The following is a 13,167-nucleotide window of genomic DNA, read 5'->3' as shown; positions in this document are numbered from 1 at the left end:
CTTTCTTTTTTTGAGACAAGGTCTCACTCTGTGGCCCAGGCTGGAGTGCAGTGGCACAATCTTGACTCACCGCAACGTCCACCTCCCAAGTTCAAGCAATTCTTCTGCCTCAGCCTCCCGAGTAGCTGGGACTACAAACGTGCACCACTATGCCTGGCTAATTTTTGTATTTTTAGTAGAGATGGGGTTTCGCCATCTCTACTAAAGGCTGGTCTCAAACTCCTAGCCTTAAGTAATCCGCCTGCCTTGGCCTCCCAAAATGCTGGGATTACAGGCCTCAGCCACCATGCCCGGCCCATTCTGATTTTTTAGTAATGGAATACTTGATCATTAGTTGGGCACAGGTCTCCTGTAAGAAAGATTACATTTCCTGGCTTCTCTTGCAGCTAGGTAAGGCCATGTGACTACCTTCTGGAAAAGGAGATATAAAATTATTTACCAATAACTTTAAGCAATGAAGAAAATAGGGTTAATTTACAGGAAATTAGGACTGTAGAAACTACAAACTTGTAGCTTCTGGGGAAAGTTATATAAATGTGGGTTCCAATAACTTGAGAAAACATTGCTTTTTCCTCCTTGTGTATTCAGTAATATTGATGCTGCCACAATCACTGCTGTTTGCACATTGAGTGATGAAAACTTTGGTGACAGCCTCAACCATGCTGACTGTCCTTTGATTTGTGGCCAAAGCCACTTTGGCAGTGCAAGGTATCATTTCATAGCTTGCACAGGAATTACTAGGACATTCAGTTGTCAGCTGGGGCTTGACCCAGGTTTTGTGAAGCTAAGAGTTTATACAATTTTGGAAACTCTTAAAAATAAAAAGACTGGATGGAGGAAGTCCTAGGAAGTTATTGTTTAATGGGTGCAGAGTTTCAGTTACGGAAGATGAAAAAGTTTTGGAGATGGATGGTAAGAATGTACTTCATACCACTGAACTGCATACCTAAAATGGTTAAAATGGTACATTTTATGTTGTGTATATTTCACCACAGTGAAAAGATGCTGGAACTTAACAAATATAATTAAAACACCCACGAAAGTATGATACAAAATTGCTAGAGGTCCTCCTAGGGCCTCATAAGGCCCATATGAATTAGAGGCCCTGAAGCTTTAAGTTTTATTATCTTTGTGGTAAGTCTGTCCCATTTAAATCTATGTCACTATTTAAAACACTTTATTATTACATAAGCAGTGCAAAGCTTTGTAGAATATTGGAAAATACAACAAGGTTTCTGTTGTTGTTGTTTTGAGATGGAGTCTTGCTCTGTTATCCAGGCTGGAGTGCAATGGCGCAATCTTGACTCACTGCAACCTCCGCCTCCCAGGTTCAAGTGATTCTCCTGCCTCAACCTCCAGAGTAGCTGGGATTGCAGGCACCCGCCAACACGCCTGGCTAATTTTTGTATTTTTAGTAGAGACGGGGTTTCACCATGTTGGTCAGGCTGGTCTTGAACTCCTGACCTCAAAAAATCCATGCACATTATCCTCCCAAAGTGCTGGGATTGCAGGTGTGAGCCACCATGGCCAGCAATACAGCAAGTTTTTAATAAAACTCAGCATAGTCCTGCCTCCTGGAGAACATCACTATAACTGTGTGTGTGTGTGTGTGTGTGTGTGTGTGTGTGTAAAACCAAAATGAGATCATACTTTAAATATTGTTTTATAACTTTTTAATAACCTGGTTCATTTAGTTGACACTCTTTTTAACAACCTGATTCATTTAGTTGACACTCTCTGCCTTTGTTTTTCCCTATATTTTCATCTTCTCTAATTTTCAGGCCACATTATACTTTTTCCAATTAACCAAAATTATTACTACAGCTGGCTTATCCAAATCAGTACCCAATCCAGGACCAAGCATGTTCCCTTAGCTTATTTAATTTAGTATATTCCCCTTTTTAGGACACTTATTAGTGAGAGCAGTTGAGTGAGTTGTCCCACACCACATCCTACCTTCTACGTTTGTCTGGTTGCTTCCATGGGGTGATGTTTAGCTTGATTCTCTAGCTACTCATTTCCTGTGAAATAGAAGCTCTATCTAAAGGGTTAGTGGATTCAAGGTAAACAGTTTTTTAAAAAATTAAAATAGTCACTATTTCTTAGTAAAGCTCTATCACAGGATCTCTGTAAGATGCTACTCTTCTCTCCCAAAGCATTCCAGGAGGAAAGTACACATGACAACTGCATATCAAAAGAATAATGACCCCAGGAAGTAGAAGAAAATATTTGACAAGACTCTTCTCTGTACTCTTAAGGAAATTAAATATAATATGGACCCTCTGAACAAAAATGTAGAGATACCAAAATAAGATGAAATTAAGACCAAAAGAGGTAAGCGAAGAAACAAGAAAAACCAGGCTGGGTGCGGTGGCTCATGCCTGTAAACCCAGCACTTTGGGAGGCTGAGGTGGGTGGATCACCTGAGGTTGGGAGTTCGAGACCAGCCTGACCAACATGGAGAAACCCCATCTCTACTAAAAATACAAAATTAGCTGGGAGTGGTGGCACATGGGTGTAATCCCAGCTACTTGGGAGGCTGAGGCAGGAGAATCACTTGAACCCGGGAGGCAGAGGTTGCGGTGAGCCAAGATCATGCCATTGCACTCCAGCCTGGGCAACAAGACCAAAACTCCGTCTCAAAAAATATAAATAAATAAATAAAATTAAAGAAAAGAAAAGAAAAGAAAAAGAGAAACAAGAAAAACTCACTAAAGATCTGGAAGTCATATTAGAAGCCATAAGAAGTAGAGCTGGCATGACAGAAAACTGAGTCAGCGACATGGATGACAGGTTTGAGAATATGACACAATAAAGCTGGGGAGAGAGATGAACTGACTGGGGAGAAATGAGAGACATAGAAAATAGTTATGTTGATCCAACATGCAGATTGAGTCCTAGGGAATAAGTGAAATTCAAAAAAGTAATAAAAAACATAAAAAGAAAGAGTCACTTCTGAAACAAACAAACAAAAGTCCTGATTTAGTAAAAGAACTGAATTTACTATACTGCAGGTAAAGTGAGCAAAGAAGCCACTGGCTCTTATGAAGTTCCTAAATCTTAGGAATAAAGAATGCATTAGCTAAGTGTTACCGCTCTTTTACAATTTGTCTAGCAGGGCTGGTTATGGTGGCTCACACCTGTAACCCCAGCACTTTGGGAGACTGAGGCGGGCAGATCACTTGAGACCAGTTTGAGACCAGCCTGGCCAACATGACAAAACCCTGTCTCTACAAACAATACAAAAATTAGCCAGGTGTGGTGGCAGGCACCTGTAGTCCCAGCTACTCAGGAGATTGAGGCAGGAGAATTGCTTGACCCCGGGAAATGGAGGCGGGAGGATCATGAGGTTAGAAGTTCGAGACCAGTCTGGCCAACATGGTGAAACCCCGTCTCTACTAAAGATACTAAAAATTAGCTGGGCGTGGTGGCGCACACCTGTAATCCCAGCTACTCGGGAGGCTGAGGCAGGAGAATCGCTTGAACCCGGGAGGTGGAGGTTGCAGTGAGCCGAGATCACACCATTGCACTCCAGCTTGGGTGACAGAACGAGACTCTGTCTCAAAAAAAAAAAAAAAAAAGAGAATTTCTCTAGCAAGTTTTCTGGTTTCCACTGGAAAACCCCATATTAAAAACAAACAAACAAACAAACAAATTATACTTCAAACATCCAGAAAGAAGAAGCAGACAGTCTACCCAGGGGATAAAAGGCGACTGGCCTCAGACCTCTTCCCAGCAATTTTAGATGGCATAGGACAATGAAAAAATGGAGAAAGAATGTTGAGAAGTATGTGACCTCATGATTCTATAAATGGCTTAAAATTCATTCAAATATAGCGAAAATAATCTCAAAACACTAAGCACACCAAAATAAATCCATAAGCTGGTTCTTTGAAAAAAATTAGTTGGACCACTAAACATTTTACTTTGTAAAAACATGAACATAAAACATGAAATAAGAAAACATTAGGAGATATACCTAATGTAAATGACGAGTTAATGGGTACAGCACACCAACATGGCTCATGTATACATATGTAACAAACCTGCACGTTGTGCACATGTACCCTAGAACTTAAAGTATAATTAAAAAAAAAAAAGAAAGAAAACATAAGTATGTGCAAATGAAGGGGAGGTACAGGCTTCTGGGTGAAGGTAGTGGCATGAAGCTGTACTACTTAAGATGTAGTCCAGGTAATCAAATACCCCAAACTATTGTGACTTAAAATAGAATTTTGATTTTCTCTTACATAATAGTTCAAAGGTCAGCAGTCCAGAGTGGATACAGTATCTCTGCCCTTCTCAACATGTGCCTTTGAGCTCTGGGTCCTAAGGTGGCTGCTCCAGCTCCTGCAATGTCTGCATCCTGGCCAGTGAGAAGGGGGAAAAGAAAGGGGAGTTTACACTCATTCCTTTTTAGGCTATGACCTGAAAATGGTATAATCACTTTTGCTCACATCCCATTGGTCGGAATTCAGACACAGGGCCACACCCAGATACAAGGGAAGCTGGGAAATGTAGCTTTTCACTGGGTGGCCATGAGCCCACCTAGAACTGGAGAATTATTTATTATTTAAGGATGCAGGATATTGATGGACAATTAGCAACCCGTGCGAAGAAGCTATGTCACAGAATGACTACCCTTGCCATACACATTAAGTATATAGTTTATTTAAAAAACAAAAGATTAACTATCAATAACCTAACAAAGAAAGAGATTAAGTCGGGTGGCCAAAGGGTAGAAAAGATGTAAAATTTGGAGCTAGCCTGATAATAGAGAAAGAATGCTAATTAATAAAATTGTCCGTGTTCTCACAAATTACTCCCTCCTCCTCCCCAAATTGGAGAAGAGCGGTCTGAGGGAGTCAGTAATCAGCTCAGGAAAACAATTCAAGAAAACCCTTCAGAAATCCCCTGTCAGTCACAGCACTGTCTCATTAGAGACAGAAAAGCCCAGCTGGGTTCACCATTGTTCAGTTCTTCAGGCTGATCTGATGGAAGGATTACCTCATGAGAATAGGATACACCTCCAAATAGAAAAGATGGCTGTTTAAAATTTTTCAGGAGACAATTCAGCCTTAAAAAAGAAAGAAATGGGCCCGGTGCACTGGCTCACACCTGTAATCCCAACACGTTCGGAGGCCGAGGTGGGAGAACTGTTCGAGCCCAGGAGTTTGAGATCAGCCTGGGCAACGTAGTGAGACCTTGTCTCTACTAAAAATTAAATAAATAAATAAACAAATAAATAAATATATAAAATTGGCCAGGTGCAGTGGCATGCGCCTGTGGCCCCAGGTACCTGACAGGCTGAGGCAAAAGGATCGCTTGAGCCTGGGAGAGCAAGGCTGCAGTGAGCCATGACATGATCATACCATCGCACTCCCACCTACGCCACAGAGATCCTGGAAAGAGGGAAAGAAAAGAAAAGAAAAGGAGAGAAAGGAAAGAAGGAGAAAGAGAGAGAGAGAAAGAAAGGAAGGAAGGAGGGAAGGAAGGAAGGAAAGGAAGGAAGGAAGAAAAAGGAAGAAAAAGCAAGAAAGGAAGGAAGGAAGGAAGGAAGAAAAAGGAAGAAAGGAAATCCTGCCATAGGCAACAGCATGCACGGACCTGGTGAAATAAACCAGACACAAAAAGACAAATACCGTGTGATGTCACTTATACATGAAATCAAAAATAGTTGGCCAGGCAGGGTGGCTCACATCTGTAATCCCAGTACTTTGGGAGGCCAAGGCAGGAGGATCATTTGAACCCAGGAGTTCAAGACTAGCCTGGGCAACATAGTGAGACCCCCATCTCTAAAAATAAAATATAACAATAATAAAAATTGGCAGGGCTTGTGTTCCCAGGCTGAGGCGGGAGGATTGCTTGAAGCCAGGAGATTGAGGCTGCAGTGAGCCATGATTGTGCCACACTGTACTCCAGCCTGGGCGACAGAGAGAGACCCTGTCTCAAAGAAAATAAATTAGTCAAACTTATAGAAGCAGAGTGTAGAACAGTGGTTTCCAGGGGCTGGGTGGAGAGGTGAAGATGAGGAGATGATGGTCAAAGAGTACAAAGTTTCAGTTGTAGGATAGATGAATGAGTTCTAGAGATTTACTATGAGGCACCATGCCTACCACTAACAATGCTGTACTATATAGTTAAAATTTCCCAAGAGGGTAGATCTTCTATTCAATGTTCTACACACACACACACACATAATAATAATAATAATAATAATAATAATAGGGCAGGAGGAAAATTCAGGAGGTGATGGGTATGTCTATGGCCTTGATGGTAGTAGGGTTGGCTTCACAGGTGTATATTTATCCCCACATTCATCAAGTTGTGTACATTAAATATATACAGCTTTTTACATCTCAATCATACCTCAATAAAATGGTTTAAAAAGAAAACTTTTAGGGGAGAGGATACCCCATGTCCTCTGACAAAGGCTATAGACAGGCCCCTGAGTCCTCATCACCCCAGGACCTTCAGCCTATGGAAGAGTGAAGGTCAATAATACAACCTGCAGCCTTCCAACTCCGTCGTAGCCCTTTGCATTTCCCAGAGTCCCGCGAGGAGCTGCCTTACTGCCTGCTGTGTGGCAGCAAGCAGGGTAGGAGACAGAGGTGAGCCCATCAGGCTCTGGGATCGCAGTATGCCCAGGGATGAAGGATGAGGCAGATCAGAGAGCTTCTCGAAGACAGAGGGCTTGCTCAGTAGGGACGGTGGTGGATGAGGGAGTCAGCCAGTGTGGCTGGGAGACTGGGTACCTGAGCAAATAAGTAAACACATTGAGGATAATGGTAGCCAGGTTTCTCACTGTGGGAGAAGGTCCTTGTAAGCATGGTAAGCTTGGGAAGGCTAGAAAGAATCCTGAGGTGGTAGACTGAAATTGGAGATATCAGAATGAACTCAGTTTAAAATACATAAATAAATAGAGAGAGAGAGAGAGAGAGATGGAGATATATAGTTATAGGTGCATAAGTGTATAAAAATGTCTGTGCATATATGGCTGTGTGTGCGTGTTTTTCTAAATCTGTCCATTGAGAGGGCCTAGAAGCAGTGACACAACAGTAAGAAGAAGCACACTAAGTGTGTAGATTGGTTTCCAAATACCATCTTCCACTCTAAAGAACCGGGATTTCTTGGAGAAATGGCTGATTCCAAGATTGAGGCGGGAAAAGTACAAGATAAGAGTGGAGCCTCTTGTTTGCCAGAAAGGAAGGAAGTGCTCAAAGAATGATGGTGGACAAGTGAAAAGAATGCAGAAGATAGCCTGGAGGTGCTCCCGCAAGCGAAATTTGGGACTGTTTGAATGTCAAAGCAGATGATGACAGAAATAAGTTACAAACTCTTGAATAAAATTGAAACCTATGAGTCATACTGATGAGAGAGAGAGAAAGAGAGAGAGAGAGAAAGAGAGAGAGGAACCTCTTCCTTATAGTAGAATGTCAACTCTTAATTGTAGAAGGGATAATGGAAGCAGAAAATTGCCATTTGGCAGGGCACCATGGCTCACACCTGTAATCCCAACACTTTGGGAGGCCGAAGTGGGTGGATCACTTGAGCATGAAATTCGAGGCCAGCCTGGGTAACACAGCGAGACCCCGTCTCTATAAAAATTAGCTGGGTGTAGTGGCACACGCCTGTGGTCCCAGCTCTTTGGGAGGCTGAGGTGGGAGGATCACCTGAGTCCAGGAGGTGGAGGTTGCAGTGAGCTATTATCATGCTACTGCACCCCAGCCTGGGCGACAGAGTGAGATCCTGTCTCAAAAACAAACAAACAAAAAAAACACCCCAAAAAATCATCATTTGGCGCCATCAGAGTTGCAGCTGATTCAGGCAGAAGTTGTCAATAGAGGCTAAGGCTGGTGAGTAAAGGAAGTTTGATGAAGAACTGGTATCAATGCAGTCTTGGGATATATGTTTGGAAAAATCTTCTGAATTATAGAAGGGGAAATGATAATGTTATGGTAGAAAAATCTGGCAGAAAACAAAATTAGTCCCCCGATGTGCAGCTGTGAGAATGGCACAGCTCCATTCCCAGGGCACTACTGCTGAGAAAACAAGACCCAAGTTTGATCACGAGGAAACACCAGACGGATCCATGTGACAAGGTAAAGCCTGTGCTGTCTAAGACGGTTGAGAACAAGAAAGACAAGGAAAGGCCAAGAAACTGTTCCGGATTGGGGGATGGGGTGGAAGGACCATACTGACAACACATGGAAACCAAATTCCATGTATGTTCACGAGGGAAATGTTTCTAGCAGCTTTATCACCCAAACTAGAAATGACTCAGATGTCCTTCAGCAGGTGAGTTGATAAACAAACTGCATTGCATCCACACAGTGGAATACCATTCAGCAACAAAAAGGAACAGACTATTGATTCGTGCAACAGTAAGGCTAAGTGAAGGAAGACAGAAAGCTCTATATTGTAGGATTCCATTGACCTGTTCTGAACTCTGACAGTGAGAAAGCTGGCTCTCATGATGGTTCCTTATTTGTTCAATCCTAATATGTTGAACATTATAATGTAATGTAGTTTCAGAATTGCTAACCCATATTGTGTGAGAAACAAATTTACCCACTAAAGCAGGGGTCCCCAGCCTCCAGGCTGCTGAAGACTGTTACGAACCCGGGCAGCACAGCAGGAGGTGAGTGGTCGGCAGTGAGTGAAGCTTCATCTGTATTTACAGCCTCTGCCCGTTGCTCACATTATCACCTGAGTTCGGCCTCCTGCCAGATCAGCAGCGGCATTAGATTCTCATAGGCATGCGAACACTATTGTGAACTGCACATGTGAGTGATCTAGGTTGTGCACTCCTCATAAGACTCTAACTAGGCCAGGCACGGTGGATCATGCCTGTAATTCCAGCACTTTGGGAGGCCGAGGCAGGCAGATTACCTGAAGTCAGGAGTTTGAGACCAGCCTGGCCAACATGGTGAAACCCTGTGTCTACTAAAAATATGAAAATTAGCCAGGTGTGGTGGCAGGCGCCTGTAATCCCAGCTACTCGAGGGGCTGGGGCAAGAGAATTGCTTGAGCCTGGGAGGTGGAGCTTGCAGTGAGCCCAGATGGTGCCACTGCACTCCAGACTGGCCAACAGAGCGAGACTCTGTCTCAAAAAAAAAAAAAAAAAGATTCTTAACTAATGCCTGATGATCTAAGGTGGAACAGTTTCATCCCAAAACCATCATCATCACCCCCGCCCCCCACCCTCCATCTGTGGAAACAGTCTTCCAAGAAACCAGTTCCTGGTGCCAAAAAGGTTGGGGACCACTGAACTAAAAGTGCAGCTTTTATGCACTTATTTTGGTCTTTAGCCAATCAGTATAGTTTCCCAAAGCTACTGAGGAGAACTCTTTCTTCTCCGTTCCCTTCAATATAGTACAGTTAGATTCATTTGCCACAGTCTGTATTTCAACCTGGGTTCCCCTGACATTCAACTGATTTTTTTTCCTTTGCATACAGTGAAACTCACTCTTTGTGGCATACCTTTCTATGGGTTTTGACAAATGCACAGGGTAATGTATCCTCCAACATCAAGTCATCTCTCATCCTGTTCCTCTGTAGTCAAACCTTCCCCCAAGCCCTAAATGGCCCCACTGAATTGTTTACTATTCTGCCAAGCACTGCTTTGGTAGCTTCTTCACTTTTTTTTTTTTTTGGGGGGTGACAGGATGTCGCTCTGTCATCCACACTGGCGTGCAGCAACAAGATCATAGTTCACTGCAGCCTTGAACTCCTCAGCTCAAACGATCCTCCTGCCTCAGCCTCATGAGTCAGTAGGACTATAAGCTGCTCCACCATGCCCAGCTAATTTTTAAAATTTGTTGTAGAGATGTGATCTGTCTATGTTGCCCAGGCTGATGTCAAGTGATCCTCCTGCCTTGGCCTCCCAAAGTGCTGGGATTATAGGCATGAGCCACTGTGCCCTGCCCTGCACATTTTGATATGCTGTATTTTTGTTTTCATTCAGTTGGGTGCAAACTGTTTTTAAATTTCCCTTTAGTCCTCTTTGATCCATGGGTTATGTAGAAGTGTGTAGTTTGTATTTTGGGATTTCCCAGAAATCTTTCTGCTACTGATTTACAGTTTAATTTTGTCATGGTCTGATTATACACTTTGCATGAAATTTGTTGAGGTTTATTTTATGGCCCAAAATGTGGTGTCTCTTAATAAACGTTCCATGTGTACCTGAAAAAACCTTCTTTAAAGTGAAAACGAAACAAAACAAGACAAAACTCTCTAGCAACCCAATAGGAGTGCGTTTTACTGCTATTGAATAGAATGTTCTACAAATGCCAATTAAGTCTAGTTGTTTGGTAGTGTTGTTTACATTTTCTGTATGTTTACTGATTTTTATGGCCTGTTTTATCAACTTACTGAGAGAAGAATATTGAAGTCCTGATCTATAATTATGAATTTGTCTTTTATTTCTGTTCTAACAGTTTTTGTCTCAAGTATTTTGAAGCTCTATTTTTACATGCTCGCACATTTAAAACTATTATATCTCTTTGGAGAATTGACCCCTTTATCACTATATAATGTCCTCCTTATGGCTGCTAATATTCCTTGCCTGGGAGTCTACTTCATCTAATATTAAAATAGATACTCCAGTTTTCTTTTGGTGTGTGTTACATAGCTTTCTCTGTCCTTTTACTTTTAACTTCTCTGTCTTTACATTTTTAAAAAAGATTTATTGTAGGCCGGGCGCGGTGGCTCAAGCCTGTAATCCCAGCACTTTGGGAGGCCGAGACGGGCGGATCACGAGGTCAGGAGAGCGAGACCATCCTGGCTAACACGGTGAAACCCCGTCTCTACTAAAAAATACAAAAAACTAGCCGGGCGAGGTGGCGGGCGCCTGTAGTCCCAGCTACTCGGGAGGCTGAGGCAGGAGAATGGCGTAAACCTGGGAGGCGGAGCCTGCAGTGAGCTGAGATCCGGCCACGGCACTCCAGGCCGGGCGACAGAGCGAGATTCCGTCTCAAAAAAAAAAAAAGAAAAAAAAGAAAAAAAAGATTTCTTGTAGATATTGTAGATCGCATACAGTTTGGTCCATTTTTAAAGCTGATCTGACAATCTCTGACTTTTAACTGATGTGTTTAGAGTGACCGTTCACATTTACTGTGATTATTGCTATAGCTGCATTAACATCTACCATATTGATGACTGTTTTCTATTTGTTCCATCCGTTCTCTATTTGTTCCATCTGTTCTCTGCATCTTTTCTTCACTTTTTCTGCCTTTTGAGGGGGAGTGTTATTGATCATTTTTTATGATTCCATTTTATCATCTCCATTATCTTATACATGTATATCATATTTATAATGTATAAAAACATCTTTTCAATAAATTTTAGTGGTTGACCTAATAATCATAATATGCATCTACGATTAACTGAAATCCAACTGCAAATAATATTATACTGCTTTGTGTGTAGTGTAAGGATCTTACAACAGGTCCTTCTAATATCTCCCTCTTGTTTTTTCTGCTACTGTTGTCATACAGTCTACTTTTATATATGCTATAAACCTACAATATGTTGCCACTATTTTTGCTTTATCTTTTAGAGAAACTAAAATTTTTAAAAAATTGATTCCGTCTTATCTTCTTTTATTCCATTTCCAGTGTGCTTCATTTCTTTGTGCAGATCCAAGTTTCACTCTGATATCGTATTCCTTCTACCTGGAGAACATTCTTTAAGATTTCTTATAGAGCTGGTCTGCTGGCAATGCATTCCTTCAGTTTTCATTTGTCTGGGAAAGGTTTTTACCTCTTTGGTATTGTGAAGGATATTTTCACTGAGTATAGAATTTTGGGTTGCTAGAGAGTTTTGTCTTGTTTTGTTTCGTTTTCACTTTAAAGAAGGTCAGTCCATTTTCTTTTTGCTTCTATGGTTTCTGATGAGAAGTTCACTGTAATTCTTATTTTTGTGAAGAATATAATAAATTCCTCTTCAAAGACTTAATCCTGTTAACTTCCTTTAAAATTCAAGAGGGAGAAAATTGTTAAGTACAGTGAGTTCTGAGTTCCTCTCCAAAGAACCAATGTGTCAGTATGTTCAGCTCCCCGTCCTTTGTTCTCCATTTTAAAGTTTAACTTCCTCGTTCTTTATGTCTCCTTGCCCCTAGTTTCAGTAAGCAACCCCCTCCTAGCCTCTATCACCTGCTCTGTTCTTAGTCACCTGCTCTGTTCCTAGTCACCTGCTTTGTTCTTAATCATCCTTAGTCACCTACTCCGCAACCATCCCTCCTGCCAAAACTACTAACCTTGCCATTCCGGCTTACACCCTCGCTCTCTTTAAAATAGCTAATCAGAATTAGCTTAGACTGTGCCATCCAACCCCAGTCAATAGGGGAAAGACACAGCAGTAGGGACTAGCTGCATTAGGAGTAAGACCCCCTACCCCTCCCTTGTCCGGTGTGCTCTCACCATTGCTCCATCTGTGAGATGTACCCTTCTATAGAAGTAAATTGCCTTGCTGAGAAAACTTTTGCCTCAGTGCTATTTTCACTTGGCAGCAGCAAACATTTGCTTCCAACATTTGTTTCTCTGTATGGAACACAGTTGGCCCTTGAACAACATGGGTCTGAACTTTGAGGGTCCACTTACACCTGGATTTTAAAAATACACACAGTTTACCCTCTGTATGGGTGGGCTCCACATCCAGAACCAAACACATTGTGTGAAACATGGTATTGGCTGGATGTGAAGCTTGGTATTGGCTGGATGTGAAGCCCACCTAGATGGAGGGCTCACATTTCCTATCAGTTGGTTCCACCAGGACTTAGGAATGTGTGGATTTGGTATCTGTGGGGGAACCAAACCCCCTGTGAATACTGTGGGACAACTGTGTTTCTTTCTTCTCTTGCTCCTTCAAGATGTCCTCTTTTTGCTTTGTTTTCAGCAGTATGAACTTAAAATGTGTAGGTAGTGTATTGCGTGTGTGTGTGTGTCTGTGCACTCATGCTAGTATATCCTGCTTTCTGCTCTCTGAGCTTCTTGGATCTGAGATTTGATGGCTGTCATTAATTCTGAGAAATTCTTGGCCTTTATTTCCTCAAATATTTCTTCTATTCCATTTCTTCCCTTCTCCTGGGATTCCAGCTATGTATGTATGTTTCAAGCTCATGTTTTAATATTGATTTTAACATCTAAATAAAATGGTAGCAAATAG

At 42.0% G+C, this 13,167-nt stretch overlaps 1 long non-coding RNA gene across 1 annotated transcript in view; it reads right to left on the bottom strand.

Moving 5' to 3' along the window:
• LOC105510000 overlaps positions 1 to 4,389 on the bottom strand; it is a 5,491-nt gene extending 1,102 nt beyond the window's left edge. Inside the window, exon 1 of the long non-coding RNA XR_001001505.1 lies at positions 4,251 to 4,389. This is a non-coding gene — a long non-coding RNA (uncharacterized LOC105510000). The remainder of the gene's footprint in view (positions 1 to 4,250) is intronic.
• Positions 4,390 to 13,167: the final 8,778 nt, after the last annotated feature.

This window comes from Colobus angolensis, unplaced genomic scaffold (genome assembly GCF_000951035.1).
Source record: "Colobus angolensis palliatus isolate OR3802 unplaced genomic scaffold, Cang.pa_1.0 Scaffold182, whole genome shotgun sequence".
Taxonomy (NCBI): domain Eukaryota; kingdom Metazoa; phylum Chordata; class Mammalia; order Primates; family Cercopithecidae; genus Colobus; species Colobus angolensis.
The sequence above is the reverse complement of the archived record's forward strand: the minus strand, read 5'-3'. Positions and strand labels throughout refer to the sequence as shown.